The sequence below is a fragment of the Ambystoma mexicanum genome, chromosome 6q, assembly GCF_040938575.1.
Source record: "Ambystoma mexicanum isolate Mex_15411 chromosome 6q, UKY_AmexF1_1, whole genome shotgun sequence".
NCBI lineage: Eukaryota > Metazoa > Chordata > Amphibia > Caudata > Ambystomatidae > Ambystoma > Ambystoma mexicanum.
This window is the reverse complement of record NC_090937.1, coordinates 627,346,983-627,372,003: the sequence shown is the minus strand read 5'-3', so window position 1 is coordinate 627,372,003 and position 25,021 is coordinate 627,346,983.

Sequence of the window (25,021 nt, the reverse complement as noted above, 5' to 3'; positions counted from 1 at the left end):
ATCAAACAAACGTAACTCCCAGTGTCTTTATTTGATCTTTGGTCATAATTGTGCAATCAGCAATTTTAAATCTTTGATAGTCTGTGCTGAGATTTTTAAGACTGGGGCTGTAGCCTAAAATTAGCAATTTATTTTTTTCACAATTGTGTGCTAGCCCATTCATACACATGATATGATATGGCTTTTGTAACGTGCCTATACACAAGTGTTTCAAGGCGTGACAAAGCTAGGAAAGGTAAACAGAGGGAGGACAGAGACAAGGATCTTACTAGGCCAAGTGACATTGAGATTGTGCAAGTACAGGGGAGGGGAAGGGGAACATTACCAGGGGAAAGGGGAGGGGGTAGTGCTGTACATGGGATCAAAACAATAACTAGAAGCGTGGCCAGCAGGTGGCATGTAAGTGCAGACGGCAGGTGTCCAAAAGTGCAGGTAGGGGGACTGCAGGGTTACAGATACAGACCCAAGTGCAAGGGTTGCCGGGAGGCAGTGCAGGTGTTCAACTGGGCGGGCAGGGACCTGGTCCTGAATTCAGTGGGTAGCCAGGTGAACAGTGCAGTGCCAGACAGGAACTCAGCCGGGGAGAGGAAGAGAGAAGGCAGAAGCAAAGAGGAAGTTCTTGAGGTGCTTTCAGCACCGGAGATGGTTCTCCTCGAGTTTCAGAGAGGCAGGGAGGCTGTTCCAGAGGGAGGCCCCAGCCAAAGAAAGATCTATCACCAACTAATTTCTTAGAGAAGTGACTAACCCGGAGGGAGTTGGAGGTGCAGGAGCAAAGAGCTTGAGTAGGAAGGTATTTACAAAGAGAGAGTTGGAGGTATTGAGGACCCAGGCCCCGGAAGGCCTTGTGGACAATGCAGAGGGTCTTGAACTTAATCCTTGCAGCCACTGGGAGCCAATGCAGAGATTTTAGTGCTGGAGAGATACGATCACTGCACTTAAGGCCAAGGACAGTAGTCCAGCCTAGAGAGAACCAGAGCTTTAGAGACAGTGAGCTTCTGGGGGAAGGAGAGGAAAGGAAGAATACCTCTGAGGAGGTGCAGTTGGTAGTTTGACTTCTTAGAGATGGCAGAGATGTGAGGAGAAAAGGAGAATGTGGATTCAAAGATGACCCCAAGGTTCTTAGCCTCACAGATAGGAGCAGGAAGAGGGCCATGGGAGACTGGCTAGAGAGTGACAGGAAAGGAGGGTACAGGTGTGCTGACGAGAAGAATCTCCTCCTTACTGGTATTAAGGCAGAGATCGTTGGCAGCACACCCCTCCTGGATAGCAGCCAGACAGTCAGAGATGAGAAATGGAGAAGAGGTGGCAGAGGGGACCCTGAAAACGAGCTGAGTGTCATTCGCATAAAACTGAAAGTTGGAGCAGAGAGTGGCAATGCGGTGGGCGAGAGGTGCCAGGTACTGGTTGAACAGCCAGGGAGAGAGGTTAGACCCCTGGGGAATACCACAGGTAGAGAGTGAGATAGAGGAAAGGAAGGACCCAAGTTGGACCTGGGAGGGTCAATCTGAGAGGAACAAGGTCAGCCAGGCCAGGGCCTGATCGGTGATACCCAGGTAATCACAGAGACTATTGAGCAGGATGGCATGGTTGACTGTGTCAAAGGCAGAAGAGAGATTGAGTAAGTTGAGGACAGAGGGGAGATTAGAATCATTTTTAGAGAGCAGGTCTTCACAGATGTTCAGTAAAGCAGTTTCAATGCTGCAACTCTGACGCCAGACCGATGGTCATGGAGACAACCAACAGATTCAGTGTGAAGTGTAAGCTGGGTGATGGCCAGCTTTTCCAGGAGTTTGCACAGGAAAGGAGTGATGGAGATCAAGCGATAGTTAGCCGGGCAGGAGGTGTCAGCTGAGGGTTTCTTGAAAAGAGGGTACACAAGAGAGTGCTTCAGGGGGAAAGGGAAGGCTCCAGTGACAACGCAGTGGTTGCAGAAGTCAGCCAGGGCAGGAGCAAGGGTCTCAATGTGGTCCTTGATGTTTTTGGAAGAACAGGGAAGAACCTTTTTGACAAGACTTTCATAGATTGGACTTGTCTAGAAACCTCATCAGGGGAGAACAGAGGAAAGGAAGAGAAAGAGAAAGGAGAGGCGGCCACAGGGGATGCTGGAGGTAGAGGAGAGAGTAGAGAGAGGAGTAGGAGAGGACAAGAGGGTGGACAGGATTTCTTGGGTTTTAGAGATGAAATGAGAAGCCAGAGCCCTGCAGAGTGCCTGAGAGGGGATAGGAGAGATAGAGATTGCAGCAGGATTGGACAGCTCCTTTCAGATTTTAAAGAGTTTGACCAAGTTGTTAGATGCCGCAGAGACACAAGCTTGGATGTGGGCTCTCTTCTTAGTACAGACAGAGAGCTGGTATTCTCTTTGGAACAGGCGGTAGGCCAGTTTGTCAGAGGATGCACAAGAAGTTAGCCATTCTTACATATTCCAGATAATGCCCTGTCAACGTCATAAGGCACTGGGTATCATCTGCATAATTAGAGAAGCAGATTGTATTCTTCTTGAGTAGTGTAAAAAATTGTGTTGTAAAGGTGTTGTGTAGAATTGGTGACAAACAGGCACCCTGAGGAACCCCATAGCTCAAAGAGATTGGTTAAGCTTCCGCTATGTTACTGCAGACTCTCATGGTTCTCTTACCCAAAAAGGATTGCAACTATGTAAATGCCTGATCACTAAAATTGGCAACTTCTTGTAATCTTTTTAGGAGTACTGAATGGCCCACTATATCAAAAGCTGCAGACAAGTCTAGGGCCATCAGCAGCCGGGTGTGTCCATCATTTACCCATTTTATCATGTTGGACTTTAAATCTAAGAGGGCGGAGCTGTACTGTGTCCTGGCCGAAAGCCTGATTGACAATTGTTAAGAATAGGATTATTCTTTAGATGTTCTAATACTTGTTCATAAGCCACTCTCTGAAATATTTTAAGGAGAAATGTGGCATTCGCAATTGGTATGTAATTCATTGAAATTGTAGGATTTAGGCACTGTTTTTTTAAAAAGCGGGTTAACCCAAGCCCGCTTCAAGCAAGTAGGAGAACAGCCTTCCTTTAAGGAAGCATTAATGATTCTTGTTATTGAGCAAATGAGTGATTCAGAAAAAGCTTTAACTGCAATGGCAGGAAAAAATATCTCCTTTGCATGGAGAGGGTTTGAGTTTGATCTGAATGAGTCTGAGCTCGGCTTCTGAAATACTTCTAAAATTAAATATTGGGTTCTCTAGGGTAACATCAGACTTATCTTCTTACTTGGGAACCAGATCAATTGTAGAGGTGACTACCTCTTTTAGATCTTTTTCTTTATTAATGGTGTTTTTATTTTTTACCAGATTTTCCATCATGGCATCCTGGATACCTACACACCAATCCACACCTTTAGAGATGATTTATTCCTGAATAGCATTAGGTTTCTCAAATTCTTTAAGAATTCTAAAGATTTCCTTGGATTCGTACTATGCCTCATCAATCTGTGCATTATATGTGGCTTTCATAGCAGTGTTAGCAGCTTCTTTGTATTTATTTTGTTGCTGCTACTAGATATCTATGTTTATCTTGATCATCCTCGAATGCTTTCCAGTGATAGAAATCTTTCCTTTTACAAACCCTAAGGGTTTTTATTTCTTCAGTAAACCAGACATTATACAATTTCTTTATCACTTTCCTAAATTTTAAGGGAGCTAAGGTATTTGTCGCTTCTTCCAGAGTGTCCAAAAACACGTAGTTCATCTCGTCTGTGGACTCCAACAGTGACATATTCTTTAATTGGCACCATCCACTCTTGATAGTTTCAGTTTTAGCCTTCTCCAATTCCTAGAAACATTCTATACTTGTTTGAAGGCCCTATTTCTGATTGGATGATCTAGAGTGGTCATTGACTCAATGCCAGGGAGAAATATTTGGTTTACTCAGTTACATTGTAAGAAACGAATCAATCAAAGATCTTACCTTGATTATTGGTAGGTTCAACAATGTTGTTTAAAACCCGCCTTTAACAAGAACCTTTCTAGTTCTAGCACTTGAAGATCACTTATATCCTCTTACCAAAGGCTTAAATCACCCAAAATAATCAATTTGGAGATATCTTTGAGCTGGGATAAAATCAGGCTATCAAGATCATAAACAAAGTCTGGCATTGCTATGGGGGGACACGATATATAAGCAACATGTTTACGGTAGTAGAACAATCCGTCCTTACTTTACGCCAAAGTATTTCACACCCTTTCAGTCATTTCACTTCCGATTCTCAGACATCCAGGCAATTTTTGAAAATAAATGCAACACCCCCTCCTCTTTGGTTACTCCTATTCACATAGGGTATGGCATAATCTTTAGGAGTAGCGAGTAAAATTGACGGTCCAGCTACTTCATGGAGCAGGGTCTCAGTCAACACACAAATATCTATATCATGATCACTAATGTATTCTGCCACTTCAGGTGCATGCTACACTAGAGATCTGGGGTTAAGTAAGAGTATTTTAAGCATGCTGTTGGCCCGTTTTGTAGGTGGTGTTCCCTGTAGCACAGGCATAGTACATGACTGTTAGCGAGAATTCTCATTTCTGTGCTAATTCCCTTCAACCTTCAAGACCCCTGGCTCTTTTGCTGGACTTTAGGACTTTTACATTTTTATCCTGGAGAGATTGAGCCCTTTTTCTCATTCTCTCATGTGTTTTGATCTGATTTGGATTATCAGTTTCCTTGCATTTTGGAGTCTTACAAACTTTATGGGCAGCTACATTTTGTATGGTAACACAGAGCACCTTCAGTGAAGTGTCACAGAAAACACCTTTAGAGTTCTCTAAAGGTTTAAATACCTTTTCCTGTGAGAACTATTGTTCCCAAGAATAGTAAATTGACTTTACTTACCTTTTCACTCTGTAGATCTAGCACACCCCATCTTATGTGGAGTGCTGGGGGGTTGCTTAGTAGCCCACTTTTTATGTTACCCTCACTACATTAAATGGCTGGTGGCAGTGGTTTAATTTTCCTAGCATTGTCCTTTTCTACCAAAGGCAGAATCCTCAGTTGCAGTATAGCACACATGGGTGACCATTGTGCCACCATTTCTTGTTTGTGAGGTCTTTCTTGGGTTTTACTGTGCGCACCAAATGAGGTTTAACTCTTTTGAATGTTTTGCCTTTGGCGGGCTTCAGTGCTGAAACCCACCTCTGGCTCCAGTGTGTCTGGCAGGGCAGGAAGTGAGGGAGGTGCCTGAAACTCCCTGCCCTTAGTCTCCTTGGTTAGCTGAATGCACCCAGTCCTGATTGGCTGTCTGGCTGTCCTTGAAGGACAGCCACCCTGCGATCTGAGTGACAGATAGTTCTGTACATGAATGGGAGGAACCTGCATGAACGACAAGGCTTCTTAGACTGAAAACAGAGTTGACCACTGGACGAAACATCCGATAAAGTAATCATGAAGAGAAGTTTGCTGCATCCTCCTTGAACGTTGAACTGCCCCTGTTGAACTGCCCAGTGAAGTCCTGCTGCTGTGCTGAAGTTCCTTTTCCTAATCGACAAGAGAAGCTCCGGAGAGGATGACTTCTTCCCTTGGGTTGGTGGGACCAACTAACCCCAAGACGAACTTTGCTGAAAGACCTTCCCCATCTGGCTGTACTCTTTTGCTGCTGCTGGAACCGAGTGCCACAGGTTGAGAAATCTGTAGTCGAGTGCAACCTCATTAAGCCGGTCTGAAGCTCCAGGAAGATTCTGAGGATCTTCCCGAAGTCGGATGACCCAGGCTTGAGTCTCCTCACCAGAGTTCTGGACTCAATGAGTGAAGGAAACGCATCCAGTGTCCAAGATCCGCGGTGGTGCTATTTGCCGGTAGCTGAAACCGCAAAGTGCAGCTGAACTAAAAAGAGCCTGTAGCTGCCTCCAACCTTCAAGCTGCTGTGCAAAAGTCCTCCAGACGTCCTCCCTCTTGTCCCCATGGCTGAGACCCAGGAACACAGGATCTGCTACACTGCAACCAGAACAGAAGCCAGCTGGATCCTCTTCTTCTAACGTAATGTGCTGTGCTTACTAAGGGGTATTAACCTCTCTGTCTATAGCTTGCATTATCTTACTTGAGACTTGCAGTAGCTGCTTTTTGAAGAGTTGATCTCAGCTCTAAATTTCACAACCCTAATAGCTTGTGGCCCAACAGTGATTTTCTACAAACTCTCTAACTGTGTGCAATACTTGCTGCTATCTATGAAGTGCCTCAGTTCCATAGACATTGCTCAAATTGACTTTGGCTGTCCAGGTTCCCTGCAGACTCTTCTGACCCATTGACTTTGATTCTAACTGTCCCTCATAGGTGATACATTGGTTTTTAAGTAATATTGCTGGGAAAGATTTTGTCTTCATTGGGAGATTGAAAAGTGCTTACATTCTCCTAGAACCTGTTAACCTTTTTCCTTCCCTTAACCATTTCTTTCCACAACTTAAGAATTTTACCAAGTACAAAACATGATATGTAAATACCAATACTGTCCTAGTAATTGAAATCACCTCAGGGTGTAGGAAGTGTGTATGAAGCATCTCTAAAGTGTATCTTCTTGCTTATCTTGATTCTGAGAAAGTTTTATGAAGTGTATTTTATTGTTGCACATTGCCCTTTTAAAAGAATGTTTATTTAAAACTGACAGTTAAATAAATAAATAATTGGTTTATTAGAAACATTTGAGTATACATGTTATTTGGATACTTGTATGTGTGGATTTCAATGCTATAGCTTTAGAGCTCACATGTAACCCTCTTCAGATAACGCTGGCTGCTCAGTCACCTTGTGTAGTATAGACTTATACCAATAGGTGGGTTACCTAATACTAAGAGGACTACCATCTGAGGTGAATAAAGCTAACGTTATTAACATTATCCACAAAAAAGGGACAGACAACTTCCATCCCTGGATGAGCTTACTCTTAGTAGAGATTTACAAATGTACATTTAAAACATTTACAATAACAAGCAATGCATAATGACAATGCTCTACAATTAACTTTCTGTGTGTTTTTTTGTTGTGGTTTCTGCATCATTTGAATTCTACTTTGGATAACAACTATAATCCTGTATGTGCAATTTAAATTTTATTCTTTGCGGATTTTTCTTAATGGTGAATAATTGGGAATGTATTATAATGATGGTATTGTCACATATTTATAAATAGTAGTGTCAACAGCCCTGATGATAGACGGAGGTCCGAAATGCATTGGCTATAATTTTGAGACACTGACTGGTCGGGAATAAATAAGGATCTTGACAAAACCATAAAAGGAATTGCGGATTGATGATTCAGAATATACTTTTATAAAAGAGAACTATTCATTCTTGACATGGATTGAAACCTGATTAGGGTATTAAGAGTGAGCTCATCCAGGGATGGAAGTTGTCCGTCCCTTTTTTGTGGATATTGCTATAACCTGGTGCCTAGGCTAAAGGGTGAGCTCCCATAAATAATTGTGAAATAACGAGTGAGACTATTGAACTATTCTAAAACAACGCGGTGCCCACCCTACCTCCTAATCCAACATTATTAACATTGCCACAAAATACAAAACTGGAATACGGTGATCAAAAAAAGAAAGCTTTGATAACAGGATATTGCAAGCCAAATCAGGTACTAAGGAACTTTTTGCAATGCTAAAAAAATTAGAGAACTTTATCCCTGTAACCGATAACTGTGTTAAAGACAAGATCTGGTGGTCTGACATACATAAACCACTCACAGACAACATTGCAACTATCCAAATCAAAATTGCCAAGAAAAGATTAAATGTATCAACATCAACCCTCCCAAACCAGTAATCTACCCACATCACCTAAGCCAGCACTTCGCTTCAACTTCATTAAAGTCTAAATACTAGAGGTAGAAAAAATAATACTCTCGCTCAAACCTACCAACTGCCGCAGAGATAAATGTCCTGCCCAAATTAAAAAATACACTGTGAGAGAACTATCACCGTTCATAGCTAAGCTCATTAACGCGTCATTCACCTCAGGCACCATCCCAAGTAACCTTAAGGAATCTTGGGTCCTCCAACTCCTGAAGAAACAAACACTGGACCCTGCTACACCTATGGACTACAGGCCAATCACAATGGTGCCATTCCTCCTAAAGATACTAGATAGGGTGGCCTACCTACGTATTCAAAACTTCTTGGAGCAGAACCAACTCCTCGGATACCGGCAATCAGGTTTCAGACCACAGCATGGGACCGAAACAGCACTCATTGACCTTAAGGCCCAAGTTGACGAGATGAGAGATCAAGGAAAATGTACACTACTACTTCTCCTGGATCTATCAGCAGCATTTGACTTGGTGGACCAAAATGTTCTCCTAACCACCTAGAGTCAGCAGCGCATTTCTCACAACAAGCAATAACTTGGATTCAATCTTTCTTAAGTGAAAGAACTATGAGAGTCTTCTCCACATCAGAGGCAGCCGATCCCATTCCCATCACATGTGGTGTTCCCCAGGGGTCTTGTGTCTCCCGTATCACGTATAACATATTCACCAAGCCCCTCTTTGAGGATCTGGACTATCTCAGTGTCACCTACACTAACTATGCAGATGACACCCAGATTCGCATCCCACTTACAGGGGATTACAATCAGGATTTGGTCTTGGTGAATAGGATATACCTCCTCATTCATGCATTGATTGCACTCCATGGCCTATGCCTGAATGATGACAAAAAATAACTCATCATCTTGGGGACCACACCCAACATTAACAAACTTGGCCATAACTACACCTCCTTTGATATAGATGGCAATACGATTAAGGTGCAAAGGAGGTAAAAACTTTAGGTTTTTGCCTTGACTCCAGTCTTACTCTGACTAAACAAGTGAATGCAATGGCATCATCTATGGTTTACACATATGAACTAATTAGATCTGCTAAACCTTTCCTTTCAACAAGTAGCTGCACCACACTGGAAAGAGCATGTTTGTTGTCTAAATTGGACGACTGCAAAGCCTTATATATTTGATCCAACAAACACATCACCAAGAGAATTCAAATACTCCAAAATAACACCCTGAGAGCAGTGCTAGGAATGACCAAAAGAGATCATATATCTACAGTAAGGAGAAAATCTAACTGGCTCTCCACCATTGACAAAATCAGACTTAAAACTGCCTCACTTACATACAAGTACCTTAATAACGCAGCACCTCGTTACTTGACAGGGACGTTCAATAGAAGACTTACGAACCGACCTATCCGAGCGGCCTACACAAACTGCCTGACAATCCCCTCCTACAAACGGATGTCAATTGGAGGTACTAGCTTCCCTGTCAAAGCTGCCTAACTCTGGAACTCCCTTCCACCGACCCTGAGGGTGGACCAAATTTACCCACATTTCAGACAAATTATCATCAACTGGCTAAAAAACAATGATCTTTAATCCAAGACTTGCATCTGTGCTTGGCATCCCACCCTCATCGTAACTAACATACTTTGTTTTGTATCCTATCCTTGTATACCTGTGTACTATCTCTGTAAACCTGCAAGTTATTCTATATTTTGTATCATACCTTGTAACCATGTAAACTGAAAACCTCCTTGTCCTCGCATCCTGATACCCTTGGGTCTGGTGCTTGTTACAAATAAAGAAAGAAAGAAACAAACAAACTGGTATAGTCTCCCACAGGGTTAAGGCGTCAAATCTTGCCTAACACTGGTAGCAGGCAGTGAGGATTTGTGTAGAATGCTTACATTCACTGTTTACTGTACTTGTGTCCAACTAAACCAGCCGCAAGGCTAAACTCCATCAAAAGGTGAAGCAATTGTAACATGCCAAACATGGATAACTTCAATGAAGCAGCCCTGATTATTCTGACAGTAGATCAACTGAAAGATATGTGCAAAGTCAGGGGTCTGCCTGTAAAAGGAAAGAAAGGTGAATTGATTGCAAGGTTGTTGAATCACCAACATTTGGGTAGTAGGCCTGTAACACCTACTATCCCATTTAATGTGGAAAATGAGGATGACAGTTTAGAGTCTAACTCCAAACTGCAAGAGGAGTCAGAGGACGTAGAGGAGTCTCACGAAGAGAGCCCCTCTTTGCCACAGCCTGTCCTTTTGCCTCAGTCTATTTTCAGTGGGAAACCACACAGCCCAACATTAAGTCCAGAATATGTTTCTCTTGAAAGAATGAGATTAGAGTTGGAGTTCAAAAAGTTGAATGCTCAAGCTGAAGCCAAACATCAAGATATCAAACTCAGGGAGAGGGAAATGCAACATGAAATGGATATGGAAAGACTGTCCCTTGATTCTAGTTCCATTCAGGGTCCTCTACGTCTGCTACTCGCAAGAGGCCTCGCCTGCCCAAAAAAGCAGTGAGTATGTATGAATCAAAACCTGATGTATTCAATTGGCTGGGTACGTTTGAATATACCTATGGTTATTATTTAGTGGAATTGGGCAATACCAGGGAGGACCCTAGGGTCTATCACACTAACCGTCTAAAGGCTTATGTTTCCAGACCAGAACTAGGAGCTTTGCGTGTAGCCTCTGATCAAGAGGAGGAAGAGAGTGAGCCTCCCCCTGATCTCCTCTGTGGACAGCCCTCAGATGAGAAAATTGAAGGAGTAAACATCTCTTCAGATCTGACTCTGCAACAACAGGAGGAGTGCAAGGCTCTGTTAAATCAGTTTGCCTCCCTGTTTTCACTGACACCAGGCTTGACACCTTGAGGCCAGCATGATATTCTCACTAGCGACAGTCTGCCTGTCAAAATCAGGGGTTACAAGGTGCCAGACCTTGTAAGATCCCACATAAAGGAAGAGGTCAAGAAGATGCTTAATCTTGGGGTTATAGAACCATCTACCAATCCATGGGCTAGTCCAGTTGTACTAGTGCCAAAAGCAGGAACCAAGGAATTCAGATTATGTGTGGACTATAGAGCTCTTAATGCAGTCACCACGACAGATGCCCCTCCTTTACCCAGGACAGTGAGCTGGTGGAAATTTGACCTGAACATAGGCTATTGGCAAAAAGCTCTGACAGACCATGCCAAGGAGAAAACTGCATTTTCTACCCCAGGAGGCCTCTACCAGTTTAAGGTTATGCCTTTTGCACCTGCTTTATTTCAAGGGATGGTGACTCAAGTTCTGAATGGGATGGAGGACTTCTGCATGGCATACCTGGAAGACAATGCAGTGTTCAGCCCGACTTTGAAGAGTATCCTCACTACTTAGGTTATATTTTGCAAGCACTTGAACAGGCCCATCTGACCATAAAGGCTAATAAATTTCAAATTGGTCAGAGAAAAGTGGTCTATCTTGGACATGAGGTAGGAGAAGGTGAAATAAGGTAATTCCCTAGCAAAGTACAAGACTAGGCCACCCCTACTACTCATACCCACGTTAGGGCCTTTCTAGGTCTCACTGGGTACTACAGGAACTTCCTTAAGAACTATGGGACCATAGGTTCTCCCTTGAATGTGATCTCCTCACCCAAATTCCCCAAGAAGGTCAGGTGGAATGAGGAGTTCACTAAGGCTTTTGAAGGACTTAAGAAAGCCCTTTGTCAAGCACCAGTCTTGTGAGCTCCTGACTACAACCAATCCTTGATTGTACAGACAGATGCTTCTAATATAGGGATAGGTGCAGTTTTGAGTCAACTGGCAGGGAACACCCTATCTGCTTCATCAGTAGGAAACTGAAGTACCGTGAGACACGATGGGCAACTATTGAACATGAGTATTTTGCCATTGTGTGGTTTCTGAAGAAGATAAAGCCATACTTGTATGGTTCTACATTTGTTATTCAGACAGACCACCAACCCTTGAGATGGTTAATGCAATTGAAGGGGGAGGATCCAAAATTGTTAAGGTGGTCAATCAGCCTCCAAGGCTTTGATTTCACCATAGAACACAGGTCAGGGTGTATTCACCAAAAATGCTGATGGTCTTTCCAGAAAGTATGACCGCCTGGATTAGGAGATTCATCCAGGAGATTACATTCTCCTGTCCCTTAGTCTGGGGGGGATGAGTGTTGGGGAGAATTCTCATTTCTGTGCTAATTCCCTTCAACCTTAGAGACCCCCAGCTCTTTTGCTGGACTATAGGACTGTTTAATCTCTATTCTGGAGAGAGTGAGCCCTTTTTCTGACTCTCTCATGTATTTTGTTCTGCTTTGGATTATCTGTTTCCTTGGTTTTTGGATTCTGACATACTCCATAGGCATCTACATTTTGTATGGTGACACACAGCACCTTCAGTGCAGTGTCACAGAGAAATCAGTTTAAATACCTTTTCTTGTGATCACTACTGTTCCCATGAATAGTAAAGTGAAATTGACTTTACTTACCTTTTCACTCTGTAGATCCAGCACACCACAGCTTATGTGAAATGTTGGGGGGTTTCTAAGTATCCCCTTTTTCCACTTACTGATGTAAAATGTTTTCACTACTTTAAATGGCTGGTGGAAGTGGTTTAATTTTCCTACCATTGTTCTTTTCTACCGCTGGCTGAATCCTCAGCTTTAGTATAGAACCCCTGGGTGACCATTGTGTCAAAATGACCCCAGTCTTCTTTTTTCGCCATTTCTTGTTTGTGAGGTCTTTCCAGGGTTTAACCCTTTCTTACGCTTTGCCTTTGGCGGGCTTCAGTACTGAAACCCACCTCTGGCTCCAGTGTGTCTGGCAGGGCAGGAAGTGAGGGAGGTGCCCGAAACTCCCTGTCCTTAGTCTCCTTGGTTAGCTAAATGCACCCAGTCTTGATTTGCTGGACGGCTGTCCTTAAGGACAGCCACCCTGCTGTGTGAGTGACAAGTAGGATGTGCATGAATTGGAGAAACCTGCATAAAAGGCGAGGCTTTGCGGGCTGAAGGCAGAGTCGACCACTGGATGAAACATCCGATGAAGGAATCTTGAAGAGAAGCTTGCTGCATCCTCCTGGACCGTTGAGCTGCCCGGTGAAGCCATGCTGCTGTGCTGAAGCTCTTTTCCTAATCGACAAGAGGAGCTCTTAAGAGGACAACTTCTTCCCTTGGGTTGGTGGGACCAAGTAACCCCTAGACAAACTTTGCTGGAAGACCTCTTTAAGCCGGACCTAAGCTCCATGAAGATCCCGAGGAACCTGAAGTAGGACGACCCAGGCTCGAGTAACCTCACCAGAGTGCGGGACTCAAGGATTGAAGGAAGCCCACCCAGTGTCCAAGATCCGAAGTGGTGCTATTTGCCAGTAGCTGAAACTGCAAAGTGCTGCTGAACTGAAAATAGCCTGTAGCTGTCACTGACCTTTGAACTGCTGTGCAGAAGTCTTCCAGAAATCCTCCCTCTAGTCCCAATGACTGAAGCCCAGGAAGACAGGATTTGCAACACTGCAACCAGATCAGAAGCCACCTGGATCCTCTTCTTCTAACCTAAGGTGTTGTACTGACTAAGGGATATTTACCTCTCTGTTTGTAGCTTGCATTATCTCACTTGAGACTTGCAGTAGCTGCTTTTTGATCTCAGCTCTAATTTCACAGGCCTAACAGATTATAGCCCACCAGTGATTTTCTACAAACTCTCTAACTTTGTGCAAGACTTGCTGCTATCTAAGAAGTGCCTTCGCTTCTTAAACATTGCTCAAATTGATTTTGGCTGTTCTGGCTCCCAGCAGACTCTTCTGACAAATTGTCTTTGATTCTAACTGTCCCTCATAGGTGATACATTGTTTTTTTAACTAATATTGCTGCAAAAAGTGTTATCTAGACTTCATTGGGAGAATAAAAAGTGCTCACACGCTCTGAGAACCTGTTAACCCTGTCCTTCCCTGAACCGTTCCTTTCCATGCTACAACCTCAGAATTTTACCAAGTACAAAAAGTGATATATAAATGCCAATACTGTCCTAGTACTTGAAGTCACCTCAGGGTGTAGGAAGTGTGTATGAGGCATCTCTAAAGAGTATTTAGTTGCTTATCTTGATTCTGAGAAAGTGTTATGAAGTGTATTTATATTGTTTCACGTTGCCCTTTTTAAAGAATGCTTATTTAAAACTGACTGTTAAATAAATAAATAAATAATTGTTTTACTCGAAACCCTTGAGTGTAAGTGTTATTTGGATACTTGTATGTGTGGATTTTGATGCTACAGGTCTACATGTCAAATGTACCCCTCTTGAGATAAGTCTGGCTTCTCAGTCACTATACCAACTTGTGTGGTACAGACCTATACCAATAGGTGGGTTAGCTAATACCAAGAGGACAAGACTGGTGTAGTTTCCCACGGGCTAACTGCATCAAATATTTCCTTCCACTGACCTACTTTGAGTCTAACTCACACCAGAAATACAAGTTACCCTGTATTCCGTTCACTGTCCCACAATTGGCTGGGAATACCACGATCCCGATGGAAGCTCTGCAATTATCCTTCTGCCAATACGCCCCAGACTTGACTGCACCAACGCATCCGACAAGGACCTGCAAAGACTGCTCGACTGCGTCGACTGGCCAAAAAAAAGGATTAAGAAATACAACTTCCCTGGGAGTTGTAGTTCCACAATCGGCCAATCAAAAAGGTGCAAGTACTGCAGGAACAGCCACACTGTTGAATGGAGAAAATTAAGCAGAAAGAACAATACAAACATTTCAATTCTAGGCGATTCTTATATTCCAGAATGAGGATGAATGCAAGCAATTAGTTTAAATTGCATACCATTTCATACAACATACATTGCCACAAGGATGATGGCTTAGGATGGGAGGCAGACTCCACAAAGACCTGACGTTAGGATTATGTTTCCCACATCCTCTATCGGCTTTAGATAACCATTCTTTCAAATGTCTTCTTTTCTTAGAAGCAAACAATGGATGTTCCAACACTGGAGTATTTAGCTGCAATAAATGCCAATTGTTCTAAATGGTCTTTCTAATGTCATTGTGATATGTATTGTATGTCATGGCACATACTAATCTGGTGTTCCTCTTGTTTTCTCTTGTATCTTTATTTAAGAATGACAGAGAACGAGACTGACAGTGCAGGCAGAGGCTTAGCATGGAGCCCAGGAGCTCTAGATGGGAGGAGAAGAGTGCATGGTCAGACCAGGCGGCAGGTGTAGTGACAGGGTTGGAGAAGGAGATATCAGATCATATGAGCACATCCAAGGTGTGCCCACCTGAGTGGGTTGGGCCAGAGGGAAGACTGGTGAGGGAAAGAAAGTGGCAGGGGTTGTGGATAAGTAGAGTGGCTGCATCAGGAGAATCCCAATGAATATTGAAGTCTCAGAGCAGGAGAAGCTTAGAGGTAGAGGTCACAGGAGAAGAGGCTATGATGACCCACTCCAAAACGAAGGGGGAGATAATCCCAGTAGCCCTGTAGATGGTAGCGAGAGTGAGCGAGAGGGTAGACGAGACACAAAGCTTGCAGACAAGGCATTAAGTTTGTGTGATGTAGCACACTGAGACCTTCTGTGTGCTCTCCCCACCTGTTGTTGTGCAGCCTCCCTACCTGTCGCCTCACTCTGGCATGGTGCTGTGTGTTTCAGTATGATGCATCTCACATCCGGTGTTGTATGACCTTAAAACATGGTTTTTACTTTCAGGTTTTGCTTCTTGCATCGAGACACTTCTCCACCTGTTACCTCACCTTGGTGCAGTGTTGTGTGTTGCAGTGCAAATATATCACAAATGGTGCATCCTAGTGACTTGAAATGAGCTTTGTCCAGTCCTTCTACAACCACATTAACGGTTTGCTAATTTCAGGCAACTGTGTCATGTTTTGGGGTGATGACATACAGGGAAAAGGGGTGGGTGTGCATATGCGATGTAGCCAGTAGACAGACATGATAACACTGTCATTAATTGTTGTAAATCAATGATCCTGTAGGTCCCTGTTCCAGGTCGTTCATCATTTGTTGTGCTTTGCATTCTGAAGTAAACTGCACTGAGAATGGGGGCGTGTGGCTAGCTTATATAACCTGTAGCAGAAGTGGAGCAGAGGCGAGAGATGGTGTGCTGCAGCATACTTGCAGCTTCTGTGTGCTCTCCCCACCTGTCACCTCACCTCACCCTGGCGCAGTGCAGTGTTTTTTGGTGCGAATATCTCATAAACGATGCACCCAGAGGCCTTGAAACCTGGTTTTCAAGGTCAATGTGGACCCCATGGTTTTGTTCATTGTGCCGAGGTGCTTAAAATGAGCTATGCCCGGTCCTTCTACGACCAAAACGATGTTTGCAGATTTTGTGCGTTGAGGTGCAAAAATCTCTGAAAACGTTGCATCCTCGCCCTAGAAATGTGGACCTGAGTCTCAGGAGTGTGCAGAGTGGAGTGTGGAGCAGTGACCTTTCCTTTTCCACTGTGCTAGGAGGTGGAGGTGGACCCTTTCAGATAAGACCAAAGGTCCTCTGCGGAGCGGACACAGAGTCGGACCTGAGTCTTAGGAGTGTGCAGAGCGCAGTGTGGAGCAGTGACTTTTCCATTTCCACTGTGCTAGGAGGTGGAGACTTTAGATAAGACCCAATGTCCTCCGTGGAACAGACACAGAGTCGGACCTGAGTCTTAGGAGTCTTGGGAGCTTTTGGGAGCAAGTGGCTCCAAGACCAGAAAAGAGATGCAGAGCCAAGCTCGCATGCAGGCAGCATCGGAACCAGCAGTGAAGACCAAAGTAACACAGCCAATGACGCGTCACCAACTGCAAATTTAACTGCGTTGGGACTTTGAAGAGCTGAGTTCTGAAACACAAGTAAGTGTAAATGACATATGTACATCAAATAACAAGTCTAAAAAAAATCCAAGCGATAAGCACGCCATCCAACTGGCACGTGTTGTGACTGGCGTCACTGCATCGCCCTCTGAACTTACATCTCAAGCCCTCGAACTGTGCTCAGCTAGACTCAAATGCCTCAAACAAACATCTATTTACTGTTACATTTGAAGAAGCCTAGGCTCGGGAATGCTATCCCTCGCCTTCTGGCAGCCCCGCCTCCACAGATCAAACAAACTTTCAGCATAAGGTGTTGGCGGCCAGCAGAATGTTGGCACCAGTTCTATCCCTGCGTGTCCTCGCGTGGAGGGCTTATGGTGAGCTTTGTCCGGATGGGGCGAGGGCCGCTGGAACGGGGTGTGTGTGGGGTCCTTTTGGCAGGCTCCTCGCACGCATGACCCACAGTGCCCACACAGCGAGGCAGGCGCATGCTCCCGCAGGGGCACCACAGGACCCACATACGCCTGCCTCGCTGTGTGGGCACTGACATTTGGTGGGCGGAGCCTGCTATGACGTTGGCGAGTGCCGAGCCAGGGGGGCAGGATAGAGTGTTGCTGCTGGAGGATGGCTCAGTGGAGCGAGGCTTGGAAATGCATGGCTTGCCTCTAATCATCAGTAAAAACGCCTGTGATCATGTTGATGTGGGGTGTACTGTTGCCAGTAGTGTGAACAACCCTGACAGGCAACACAGCACTTCCCTCAAACTAAATGGAAACCCGAGGAAACAGACTTCAATTGAGTCTGCTCATGGACAAAAATAAACAAAGACTGAGCTCTGTTTTCTATGACTCTTTTGACACTATCCCTTCAAACACTTTGCAATTGAACATTGCCTGTCACTTGGCCCTGCCTCTAAAAGAGACATTGAAAATTACATCTTAAGAACAAACATCAGGCCTGGATGGACAATCTGACTGTGTAACTATTGAACGATGGAAGTCCTTACATGTGGTGAACAAACTACTGATGGACCTTACACAGTTAAATTCTGTTATTAATACAAAGAACTTAACTAAAAAAAAGAATATTACAGAGAATGATGAGATCAGTTGCCTGGCCACAACAACACATCACCGACATGTGCACCACTGGGGAATAATTGGGCAAGTGGGGCCCTAAAGCAGAGGAGAATTGAGGTGAGCTGTTCGCCTCTGTTAAACTGCTCACAAATAAGAAATATAAACCAACTGGTGAATACACAAGGTTGAGGCAACCCTACACCTAAACAGCTGTCAGTTAACAGGCCTAACACTCCACTTCATCCTCCATGTGTTTACAGTTCTGAAACCACATCAAATGAATCCTCTTCTGACTCTTCTCTAGCAGAACGTGCCTTTCCAAAAGAGGGGCGGTCTTACTCTGCTGTTCATCCTTGAAACAAGTTGGGAAAAAAGGACTTAAAAACAGTGGGTGATGTGGTCTTGAAAGAGATGCAATCAATTTTAATGTCAGCAATTACCATTACACTAGGACATTTTTTGAAGATGTATGAGAATTTGAATGAAAACCTAAAAGACCTAAGTACCTTGAATGCTCTTATGAATGCTAAAATGGCTAAAATGGAAAACGATAACTGTTCTCTTGTATCAAGAATCCTGGAGACACATAAAAACATGGAATGCTCCTTGAAAGTGCTAGCAGATCAAAAACGGAATAACAGCGAAGACAAAAAACTCCTTGCAGAAGTCACACGTGAAGCAATAGGTCTACTAAAACAAAAGCAAGCCCCACCGTTTGAACAACCTGTTCCTCCGCAGTTAGGTTTCTGTAGCTGCTATCCTCATAAACCAGCTTAGCACCTAGAACATGACATGAATGTAGTGCTCCGTGTAACTACGAGATACCTCCTCTGTCATCAGATGCAGAGATTATACCTGTGCACCTAACCGATGCACAATCTGTGGCAGAGACAAACCTGGTGTTAATCCAGGGACCTGAAGAATTGTAAGCCCAGAATGGTCCTGATACTAATAGAGGTACATCACAACAGGCTGCTTGGCAACTGACAACTTATCCACTCAGTATACTCTAAAGAACGTAGAAGGGGCCAGGATTGATAACCCAGCAAAACTTTCTACATCAAACAATGGAGACGGGTTTGTTGGGCCACAACACTCACTGTCAGAATGTATTGTTCTGATTAAAGGAACAACAGACACCGTTTTCCTATCTTTTGTGTTGGGAATCAGACGACAGAAAAGAAAAAAGCGAGATTACCCCAAACCAAGAAGACAAAAAAACCCTTGTGTGCTTTTCGGTCCAATGATCAGACTCTAGAAGAGGAACCTGATAGGGAAACAACAAACGCCTCAATCCAACTGAAACATAAAGGATCCTTGAACATTGCAGCCCCGAAGCAATTGGTCAAATATCTTATGGTTTTTGGAACGGATCCTTGGAACAAAGGAAGAACTAATTTTGAATAGAGCAAATGTCTTGTGGCTATTCCATCACGTGCCTACCCTGAGGTCGATTGAGTCCAGCGACATTAAAACTGTTGAATTCTTTAAAGACCAGCATAAGAATTGCGTAAAAACTCATATCGACTCAAAAATAATTTGCAATATGCTGCTAGATGCAGTCCCTTTTCTAATATCTTTGGGCTTTGACATCAGTGAAAGGAAAAAAGATGAATAACAACCAAAAATTGCCTCCAAAACACATCCGGGGAACACACATACAGGATTGTTCAAACATATACCATCTCAGAAGTATGAAACTACAGTACTGGTAAATGAGGATACAAACAAGAAATATGTAGTCAGAAACTCAAAGGCTTCACTCTCTGAGACTGTTGTTCCCACGGGCTCGCGTGTCACAATAACAGTGGATGGCAATGAAGAACTAACTCAGAAGAACTAACTCAAGCAGTCTTGAAGCAAACAAAAGATGGGTATTCCAGCAGTGAACCAAGAGACTGGAACCGGTTGGATGTATCTTTGGCCGGAGGTAGCTCCGGTTAATGCCAGGAACCATTGCAAAGCTCAAGACTAAGGGCCCCATCATGAGTTGGGCTGTAGCCCTTAAATGAGGTAACAGTATTACCGCTCCATTTAATGGCTGGCCCTATCATGAGTTGGGTGCTACATCGGCTGCTTTACCTCCAGCTTTTTTCTGGAGGTGAAAATCCCTGTTTTCTGTGGTATTACAGCCGGCTGTATTAGCCCGCAGTATTAGCACTGAAAATTCGCCATTGGATCCAATGGACCAAATCAGGAATGGGGATTTACCGTTAAGGCGTGATCCAGTGGTAGTACCACTGGACCGGTCGGTGCTAGGGCTATTACAGTCGGCGGTATTACAGCTGGGAATAGAGCACAACTCGTGATGAGGCCCTTAATCTTGTCACCTGGAACACACAAGGTTTTGCTCACTTGTTTACTATGGCCTGGACCTGGATTGACAAATTAGATGTACTTTGCCTCCAAGAAACATGGTTGGATGTATGACTCATGGTAGATCATTTTGAAGTGGCAATCAGCCCTGCCATAAAAAAGAATAAGGGAAGACTGATGGCAGGACGGTAAGGAAAGAATCTGGGTTGAATATGACCAAATCCTGGAACAAGTCTCAATACATCCAAATAAACAAACTAGTGCAGCAGGGAGACAATGAACTGGATGTCAACCAAATCCATTTAATAAACGTCTAGACCCTTGGATATTTATAGATGACATAACTCAGATTATTAATGATCTGAATGAGAACTTTGATATACCCAATATGCATTGTACGGTTGGACAAAATAAATGATTGCAGAGAAGAGATGGAAGCCAGAGAATTGCACCTGATGAATGGGAACATCACGGTTGATGGACCTGCACAACCTACTTGGAAAAGAGACCATCAACGATCTGCCTTAGACAATTTCTTTCTGCCCTCTAACCTGGCTAAACGTGCCCTGAAGATGCAAATTATGGACACAGCTCAGAGCGACTACAACCTTGTCATGTTAAATTTAGTGGGCTCGGAAAACATGCAAATTACCAGTGGAGGACCCAAAATTGTGGTCGACTCCAGTAAGATTCGCCTGACTTTAAAACAACCGGAAGTAAAATCCCTAGTCAAAACATGTATTTGGTGCAGCAATTGCACAAAGGAAAAGAGTGCTCTCCGACAAGAACTTAGGCAAGGTGCACACTTGGAGAGGATCAAAAGACATACACAAGCACAAGCCAAACAAAAATATAAGAACTGGCTGATAGCTCATAAATCTCAGCTAGAACAGCAAGACGGCTAGTCCATGCTAAAGAGACTTGCTAGCAAAGACGCTTGAGAATTTTGGAGAATTATAAAAGACAAATCCTGCCCCGATTCTGTGGTACAGGTCAGCATGGTAACTGCAAATGCTTGGGAACAACATTACACCGATATATAGGCAAAGAAGAGGCAAAGAAGAGCAACCATGCTGACCCATGCAAATTAACAGCTGATGAATGGGACCTAAAAGTCAATCAAAATGAAATTCTAAGCATCATTAATCGAGCCAGCTCTTCCAGAGCACCTGGCCCTGACGGTCTCACAAACGTTTGCCCTCAAATAACATCCAGAAAAATGGGCTGACCTTTGTGCACTGATATTTGCAAGGATCGTAAGAGAACAAGCATCTCCAGCTTCATGGAAGTCTGCAATTATCGTTCCTATATTTAAAAAGGGTAAGAGGTTGAACCCCAAAGACTACTGACCGATTGCACTCCTGGATATCTTGGGAAATGTCTACACCACAATGTTACAACAGAAATTGTTGGAATGGATTAAATCTACCCAACGGTTTGATGTTCAACAAACCGGTTTTGTGAAAGGGGTAGGTTGCAGCCTTAACCTACTAATCCTGAACATCATGAAGATGGAAGCCATAAGGGCTGGAAAATGCATCTGTCTCACATTTATCGACCTCTCGCATGCATTTGATAGCATCAATCGAAGAGATATTTTGGGAGCAAATGAGAAAGTGGAACTGCCTGAGTAGTTTAATATTTGCAACTAAAGAGTGTCTTGATATGGGCAAAATCTTCCTCAGGACCAGCCCTTTGAGAGCAAAAAATACCCAATTCAGCCCAAAATACAGGTTCTATTGTGCTGAGCAGTGAACTCATGCTAGTGACAAATGACACCTTCAATAAGTTTTAGTATTTATTCTAAACAGTGAATTTCATATACATTTGGTATTCAAGTTAGAGAAGATTACAAAGCACAAAACTTAGAGAAATGCAAAATATAGAGAAACATAGAACTTAGATAAACATAGACAAACATAGAGAAACATAGAGAAACACAGTCTTACGCCCCTTCAATCAGCACTGGGAGACCCTGGCCCTCATAAGCTAGCTGTAAAAAGCCCCGCTCAGAGGACAGCGCTGCTGGGTGCCGTCAGAGCTCCAATTCCGGGCACTTGATCTTGCTCGAACCAAGTCCACAGGACGATCTCCCACCCGAGTCATGTGAGCATGCATATTTTATAATCTCGTACTGCCCGTCCATGACGCACAGTTCCAGAACTTTTCCTGTGCAAAATATAGGCTGGCTCATGGAAAAAACCCAACTCTGTTAATTTCCACTGTGCTTCTTCTGAGCCCCTCCCTGGCTCCTTGGAGCCCATCTGCGCGAAAGCTCAGGAATGTCTTATCAGTGCCTTCCCAGAGAAAGGGAGATTAGTTTACAGGGCTACCATTAGAGAGGCAGAATATTCTAAGGGAAGCCGAGATGTATTAACCCTATTAGAGCAAGCTCTAAAAGGCATGCACTCATAGCTTAGTGTTCATAGCGCTTAAGACTGGCTATCTAAGCGCTATATAGGTGCCATAATGTTCCAAACACTCCAAAAATGTCTATTAGCTACAGAGCTAGGGCCCTCTCCCTGCCTGTCTATCAACAATGCATAATGTGACCTATCATACTAGGCCTGCATATTCCTTGTAGCTCACTACTGCATAATGGAAGTGCTACAACAGACTACTGTCAGCATTTTTGGCACATACTTTGAATACACTATTGGCTTTCAGCGGCTAATGCTGTCATCTAAAGCCCTGATTGGCAAGGTTGCAATTTTGTGTATCACTACATTCCACCCCTATTCAAAGTGTGTGCGACAATGCTGACTAATACTCATCAATATAGTATTTAGTGCAGTGATAAAGACCTTGGGGATTTGCAAGAGGTTTAAGCAAACTATCTTCTAGCGGTTAGTCAGCATGGCATGCAAGGTAAAGCACTACCTAAACAAGAATGTACTCAAAGTGAACAGTGACATATACCCTTGCCAAAACCTGGCCTACACAAAAATACCTACACAAAGTGAACATAGGCATTTACTCTAGCCAAAACCTGGCCTACACAACAATACCTAAATAATTATTGTATAACTGATTGTCAGTTAAAAAGCAGCATGCAGTTAGAATGTCAAGGCAATCCAGTGTAGTCTAATCTACAATGCACTATTGCATTTATGTATGGTTATCAATTCTAAAACCTGGCATCCTTTCACTCTAAGGGCCTACCCTCCCCCTGATCCCAGGGCATTCAAACGTGACTATGGGCTGTGTGATTAGACACTTCCCCCATGTATGTGGAACCCAACCAGAAACCATCTAATTTCGTGAACAAGGTGAACCCATGGGCACCAGGTTATCTAAATAAAAACAATTCTATTAATTTGCATCAAAGCATGGCATGTGTTATTCATGCAATCAAAAGCAAGCAATTTGATCCATATGTATGCTGGTAACTGTAGCTCTGTGTGCCAGTGTGTGGAGGATGGTCGCCCCCACTCAGTAAAAAGCCAACACCTGCTGATTAAACAATGTTTGCCATACAATGCATCGTGTGTATTTAGCAGTCTTGTTGACCTGCCCTATGGCAGAAAAAATGTCTTCATACCTAAAATTCTGCCATCTTCTGTGGTTGCCAATACTTGTAGCAGTGTTGGGCGTATCAATGGGCCCCACTAGGCCAAAAGTTCTATAGCAGAGCTGGCATCAGAACCCATAGTGGCTAGCTTATTGTGCACAGTTTCTATGTCACAAGCATATAAAGCTCCTGCAATTAATGAATCTATCTCCCTAGCTACGCGCACTCTAGTGATGGGCCATAGAAATGGACTCCATTTGTAGCAGCTTGGTAGTACTAAGGAAACATTGCCTCATGATAAATCTGTGTCTAAGTGTATCACTGTAATAATAGAGGTGTGCATTACCAGCCTACAATTTAAATGTTGCCTTACTACTGGAACATCTAACATGTTCACAGTGTTTACCTATTGTGACTTGGAGAATACCCTTCTTCAAGTGGGATATCTACCATATACAATATTAGTTTTTGCCACAAACACCATACTACCATCCGTCAGTGGCTGTTTCATCACACCATTGTGTGAAATGCATATAGTCAAGTTATAGTCCATAAAATCTTGGCGAGAACACTCGCTGCAGTTCTTGGTCAGAAAAACATCACATTAAACAAATTAAACAAATCGTTGTATCCATTCAGTGACAAAAGATGCCCGACAATGTGCCAGGCCAGTACGCTAGCAATTCCATGTGGATACTCATTTGTAGCGCTTTTCCAAAGAATTATTCCAAATGTCTACAATCAAAAGGTGACTCTTTGCATTAGTGTGCTGGAGACAGCTGTCCCCACAAAAACATGAAACTGGTTGGTTTAACAAAAACCGTGTCACACTCTGTGTCATAAAATCAAATAACTAGTCAGTCATGGTTTCATTTACCCGCCTTAAAGCTGGCTGTAAAAGTATCCAGTGTTTCAAAGGTTACCATCTCAAATTAGAGCTCACACACTTGGCAGTATTACTTCAAATTAAGAATGTTAACCTACGCACAGGTGACTTTGATGTGCGCACTCATCTTATCTCAAAATAAATTACGCTCCTGCTTGCATAATTCTGCTGCCCCAACAATTCATAAATCATTTTCCTGCCTACGTGCAACGTAGAAGTTTTTTTTTTTCAAAAAAGCAAAGCATCTCTGGTTAAAGCAATTCAGTTGGAAGAGCAAAACCATTTCGTTTTTTCAGATACATCTCAAAAAGTGCATTTAAAAAACATTTTTCAATGTGTTAGCATTCAAGTGCTGTGTCACACAGCTGTTTGTGGTGCATGATGTTACAGTCCACAACTCATTGTCCACAGTCCTTTAAACAAGAAAGGCAAGACATGTCAATTAAGTTATTTCCAGCAACTGAATCGTTTGAATGTGCAGCATCAAATATTTGATAACTAGCCAAGTCTGCACCGTGCCAGTTCAGCAAAAGCTATTACTCTGTTGGACACCTTTCGCAGGTTGCAGAACAAATGTCCTCATACGTCATGCATGTTAGCAGCATTGAGTGCGG